Consider the following 6,655-nt stretch of genomic DNA (forward strand, 5'->3'; position numbering starts at 1 on the left):
ATTGCATCCACAATAGCAATGCTTTTTCTTTCTTTCTCATATGTGAGAGAGGAGGGGAAACTCAATTAAAAATGTCCTTTCAACTAATCTGCCTTTATAACCCACAAATGGAAGGAAGTAAAAGGAAATAAAAGGGCACCTAGACTTGAAAGAACAATACATGTCCTTCTTCTCCATTAGTTCAGGGAATTCCCATCTATCTCATAATAGGAAGAATTTTACTTGCTAAATTCACGAATATAACCTATTTTAAAGTACCACTTTTTTCTTTGATATTCAACTAATACTGTTTTATTTCTGTCTTCTACAGTTGCTTTCAGAGCTTTATTTTTCTTGGTTACCCAAATAAAAATTCCATTCTTGGAGTGTCCTCAGAGAAATTTAAAACTGCAGTTATCTCACTCAATATCTTGTTCTATGATATTAGCATCATTTACAGGGATTTCCCATGTAAATGGCTTGTGTATACCATCCTGATAATAATTTTTTAATATTAAAATCAGTGTCACCTTACTAACATTTAAGGTCAGTGATCATCACACACACACACACACACACACACACACACACACACACACACACACACAAAGCCAGAAAGTATAGCATATAGTATATAAAATTTTTTGTGTTTCAATTAGATGATGGGCAGTTGGATTTATCTCTTTTCTTCCTTAGCAGGCTTCTCTCTCACCATCATCTGAAGGCAAACACACACACACACACACACACACATACACACCTGAATCTTTGCTCTAAGTGTCTGTTCGTTAAGGCTGTTGTCTAATTCATTCTACTCTAAGAATATAGTCTTTCATACTGTTGTCTTCTAGCATAAGCTCAGAAGACTTCTCCTGATATTCATGTTTGCAGTTAAATAATTTTTAAAAATAAAATAAAAAATAAACCCTTCCATTGAACCTGCTCCTTCCCAGGCACAGATTCTGCTCTGTGGCCCCATTCCCAAAACTGAGAGAAAGGTTTAGACAGATTCAGTTAGTTCAGCAGCCATAGACACATTCCTACCCCTCCATGAACAACCCCCTCTTTCCAAATTACTATCACCCACAATTCCTGCCTCCCAATCTTTCACCAAGTAATGTGGCAATCACTTGATGGGCAAAATGGAAGTTGGGGGTTGGGGAGAGAAGGAAAGGATGTGAATAAGAACCATAAATTGTCAATTCAAATGTCACCACCTCAGAGAGTCCTTCTCTGACCACAAATCTCAAGTTGCCCCTTCACCCCGACACACACACCATATTATTCATATTATTCTGTTTTGTTTCTTATAGGACTTTATGACTGTAAATAAACTGTCCTGTCCATGGAATTGCTTACTTATATACTCTGTCATGCTGACCTCCTGTCTCTGCCCCACTGAAATGGAGAACATAATCCCCATGTGCATAAAGACCTTGTCTGTTTTGTTCACTACTGTATCTTCAGCTCCCAGAATCACGCCTAGCACAGAGCAGGTGCTCAATGAATATTTGTGGGCAGAATCTGCACTTTTTCAGTCCTCTGACTGAATAAAACAACCACTTCTGATAAAGAAAAATGGCTCTGTTACTGAAGGACTTCTCATTGTCAAGGAGTCTAGAGTTCCATCCCAGGGCAAAAATCAGAGAAGACCCAAAGCAAACAGTTGCAAAATTAGAAGGATGCTTATAAACTCGAGTAACATGAAATCTAGAATTGGATTGAAAAACAACTGATGAGAACCTAGCCAGATCCAGCAAAACTAAAAATACCTAGCCCCGAATCAGAGATCAGATACATCAATGTAGTCCCAGCCCGAGTTAGTCACTCCAGAACCCTGGGCCTAAGAAAAATCCAGTGAGAATGTTAAGACTTCCCATACACTACCAGGAAATCACAGTTGGGGAAGGGAACTGAAAACTGCTTTCTATGTACCAGATAATCCTCTACAAAGAACTCTGACTTCACTTTACAGATAAGGAAACTAAGGATTCAAAGGGTCAATTAGTTTGCTCAAAGTCAGAGCCAACCAGAAGTGACAGAACCAGGATTTGAGTCCCAGTCAGTGACTCTGAAGCTTGTACTCTTCCTGCTACACAAGACTCTCATAAGGAGCATGTCCTGTGATGTCCTGTGATGGTCCTGGAGACTTCATGTATTCTGAAGAACCACTCCTTCTGATCTGGGACCACTCACATTAGGCACAACGACCTCTTCTCTTAATACCAGCATTACCTTTCTTTCATCACGATGTAGTATGCAGCTAACTGATTTATTAGTGCATGAGGAAATACATTTATCCTCTCATCGACATATATGTAAGAAAGAATATTTTAATATTAAAAGCCAGTTCTCCTGATAAATTCAAACTGACTGATTCACTGAACATCAGTACAGCATTTTCAGTTGAGTCACATATATCTTTGTATTCAGTCACAGAACTCCCCAATACACATTGTAATCATTTTTATTTGTTAGTTCAAGAAAAAAACAATTTACAGGGTAATTTGTAGTATAAATATTACAGTATCCTAAATATATGCTAAGTCAATTAAAGATAAGCAAAACCTAATACATCCTATTAAGATTCAAGATTTATCTTTTCTTGACAGATATTCCTTTGTCCCTTATATCAGCAATTACGTAGGAAATTTCAGTAACTAAAACATAAAACTCAACTAACTTTATTTCTAAGTACAGTACACTCCACTCCATGATAACAGTCCTAGAAGAATGCGAAGTTACAAATTGTTTAGGACAGATCTAGATTCACCAGTTTAATGAAACTTCAAAGTACTGGAAGGCGATAAATTTAAGAAATCTCTAATTGCAGTCAATGTTCTTCAGTGTCAAATGGCTGCTGCTTTGTCCAGGTGTTGGGAAACCTGTACTATCTGCAGGAAAACAGAAAGCTCGGGGGTCTGTCCATTAACACTACCCCTCAGGAATCACCCCACACCGACCCTGAGGCTAAGAGACACTATCAGGAGCCCCTGGCCAATCATCTGGGAACAGTCTGTATGTGCAGGGCAAAGGTCTTATAAAAATAGACAGTGAAGTGTTGATTTATTTTCTGTGTATTAACTTACTTTGACACAGATCCTGGAGTTGGAGCTCATGTTATGGTTATGCTCCCCAGTGATGCAGAAGCCACAAAGGCACATATGAAAAGTACCACTGGAATGGCACCTGTGAGGCCCCATGAAAATGTGTTTCTCTTATTTATTTATTTTATTTAACAACTTGAGTGTTTCCCAGATATGATTTTATAATATAAACTTCTTCAAATCAAACATACTCTCAAAGCCTGACACTTGTGATGCAAGAGTGAATATGAGGTATGGTCCTCCTCCCCTCCCCCATCCCAGGTACATACCCCTAATCTAATTCATCTGCATGTGGTGGGGGTTCTTCCTCCAATTTTGCCAAGACATGAAGTTTATCAATGCTTTTCAGCATCATAGGACCCACTGGAAGAACATAGAGAGTCATATTTCTTTCTCTGATGCACTCCTTTCCTTTGGTCATGGTGTATTAGTCTTATAGCTGTTTTGTTAACCTTATTAATATGCCTCTGTTGCATTCTACATCAAATCTTTTGGGTGAAAGAAGCAGAGTGTGATATTTAAATAAGCACAAAATCGTAATGTATGTTTGAAATTCAAATATAAGACATGAGTGAAATATGGTCCCTTTTGCAAGCCTTTTTTTAGTTCCAAATAAGTTTTCAGGTGTAGCTCTGTGGTTAAGCACAAGTTCACCTGCTTTACAAAAGTGAGAAGCTGTAAAAAGTGAGTCCTTTATTCTAAAAAATTCCTTTTGAGGCCAAATGTCTAGTGAAAGCTGGATTGCATTTGCTCTGTCATTAACCCCAGTGAGAATCCCACAGTTCCCACCCTCACTGACTCAGACAGGTCACCATGGATACAGCTGCCTCTACCCTTAACCCAAGTGGAGGAGCAACAGCTGTTGAACTACACTTGGGAATTTTGCCATTCTCTGTTCTATATAAAATGTACTGGTGAAACTGTTCAGATAATGTCACAATTGTTTTTGAAAGATTAGGGGGGGAAAACGTGTTGCAGGAGTCATCTGAAATTCTGAGCAGCAGCAAAGGACTAAAATTTAATTTAAACTGTGAAGTGAGATAATAAGCAACAAACATGGTATAATGCTATAATTAGTGTAATGAAAGGTTACAGAGCTTTCTTTAAAGTTTCTCCGAACCAAAATGAGTTTTCAATAACTAAGCTTACAGCTGCAGACAGAATTTATTTGGAAGATTCTTTATGAGCAAATACTTAAACTCTAAGCAAAAAGTACCAAACACTATTATTTTCAGACTATCATTTCTAAAGGAAGGAATATTTTTCTGATTTTTGATAAATGTTACATTTCTCATCAACAGATTGCTGTGAATTCTAAACTTCAGAAAAATTAAATCTGTGTATAAAATTGAATCTTACCCTCCCATCTACCTTAATTTTTCCTATCTGCAAAATATAGATTAAAAGAAGTTTTTGTTTCTATTCTGAAAATGTAAAGAATGGTCTACGATCTGTGACTGAAACTAAATTAAAATCAAAAGGAGTGTCTCTTACCTGTACACCCAGTGGATGAGAAAAAAGCACTTACTAATTTAGAAAAAAAGTATTTTCTCTTGTTTCTCATCATTAGTTCCCCTTACTCACCAATCATTAACAATATTCATTACTATGATTACATAGAAATACTTCATAAATACTCTGTCATAAACCAGATCTTCCTACTCTGGGATATGTTTACCAGTCCTCTCCCGTGAGAGAGTTAATACATCCTTGTCCCATTGACTGCAGGCTCAGACATGTGACTTGCTTAGGCCAGTAAAAGATGAATGGAAGAACCCCTTGTGGACGGAAGTTTTAAGAGCAAGTATATACTTACCATGATCTCATTTTCCTTTGCCACAAAATTAATTGTTCACCAGATAGAGGCTGGATCTTGAAAATGAGGTCCAGCAGAGCTGCAGTCAATCTGCAATGAACAGGTAACATGAGCAAGAAAGCAACCTTTGTTGAAAGCCCCAGAGATTTGGAGGTCATTTGCTGCTATAGCAGAATCTAAACTCTCCTGACTGATTCAGATGTGTAAGTTTAAGTTCTTTCCACAACCATGCTGTTGGTTCATATGACCAGATACTGCTTGATTTATATAGCAAATAAACATTCTTGACATCTATTAAACCAGTAAAAACCAAAAAATGTTGTATATTCAATAAAATTGTGTATGGTTATTTCCATTTCTGTGACATTATTTCTCTCATTTCTTTCCTCTAAGCTGTATAAACCCAATTTTGCCTTTCGTATGAGATTTAGAAATAATAGCATGAATGTGATCATACGCATTTTTGTACAAATTTTTTCATATCCTCTTTTACTTGTCTTACACATTTCTCTACTCTTCCATCCACTCAACCCTCCCACTCCTTGCAAGTCAAATTAACAACCAGGTATGCATCTTTTCAACTTCAGTTTACATTCATCTATGTATATATACACATATAAATAGAGATGTGTCAGCACAATAGTCAAGGCATCCAAGCCATTAGAACAATGCAGACTTGTCAAGGTTATTTCCAAGGCATTCTCCTACAGTGGACATTGTTCATGTCCACTTTCTCCAAGGGAAAAGGAACAAGCTAAAGGAAACCTTGCATTCTGAGTTCACAATCAAATAAGCTGTACCCAGACCAAGCTAATAAATCCAAAGTAACTAGTACCATAAGAAAGACTAAATTAAACTGCAGTTTTTGTGTGACTATATTTGTATTATAAATAAAGTTAATCAACATTCTTACTATTACGTGGAAACAGATCTCAGTAAAACAACATCAGTGAGTACCTACTGAATGTGGGTTTTGTGCTAGGGCTTTTGTGCATATCATCTCAATTGATCAATAGCCCGAAGTAGTAAATGCTATCATCCTTATTTTGGGGATCGAAAACAGAGGTTATACAACTCCCTTTGGGGTACACAGCAGACTCAGAATCCAAAGCCCCACCACTCCTGTCACTGAATCACTACATTATAACACTACCTCTCAAAACTTGACCTCTCCCAAGCTTATTACCATAATAGTCAGTGAAGCTACTCCAGATGCTTAAATAATGTCTTTGAATTGCTTCTAAAATTTTTCAGTGCTTCAGAGAGAGCCAAACTTAAATACATCCAGATATATAATGAAAGGGCAAATACAAACTAAAATAAGATGCTTAATTCTTCCTATTGAAAACAAGGGAAGAAGGGGGGAAGGTATAGCTCAAGTGGTAGGGTGCATGCTTCACATGCACGAAGTGGTGGGTCCAATCCCCAGTACCTCCTCTAAAAGTAAACAAATCTAATTACCTTCCCCTTACCAAAATAAAATAATTAAATAATAAATAAATAAATAAAATATTTTTTAAAAAAGAAAGAAAATTAAAAAAAAAAGAAAGAAAATAAGAGAAGAGACTTCTCCCCCTCTCCTTTTTCTTTCAGAATTTCTTTCTCTGTCCTTTTCAAATGTATGCAAACCTATAACAGCTAAATAAATCTCTGACCAGTCTCACAACTCAGAAATATTTCCTCAAGAACCATCTTTTTTAATGCATCTTTTGGAAATTCAAACATCCAAGGTTATAGCTCCCCTATCTCCCAG

General features: G+C 36.9%; 1 protein-coding gene across 1 annotated transcript in view; it reads right to left on the minus strand.

Annotated features, from left to right (window-relative positions):
• Positions 1-5,194, minus strand: part of PLCL1 (phospholipase C like 1 (inactive)) — a 301,427-nt gene extending 296,233 nt beyond the window's left edge. Inside the window, exon 1 of the mRNA XM_032480117.1 lies at positions 4,903-5,194. The gene's annotated coding sequence lies outside the window, so the exon portion shown is untranslated. The remainder of the gene's footprint in view (positions 1-4,902) is intronic.
• Between the last annotated feature and the right edge of the window lie 1,461 nt (positions 5,195-6,655).

Source organism: Camelus ferus, chromosome 5 (genome assembly GCF_009834535.1).
Source record: "Camelus ferus isolate YT-003-E chromosome 5, BCGSAC_Cfer_1.0, whole genome shotgun sequence".
NCBI classification, from domain to species: Eukaryota; Metazoa; Chordata; class Mammalia; order Artiodactyla; family Camelidae; genus Camelus; species Camelus ferus.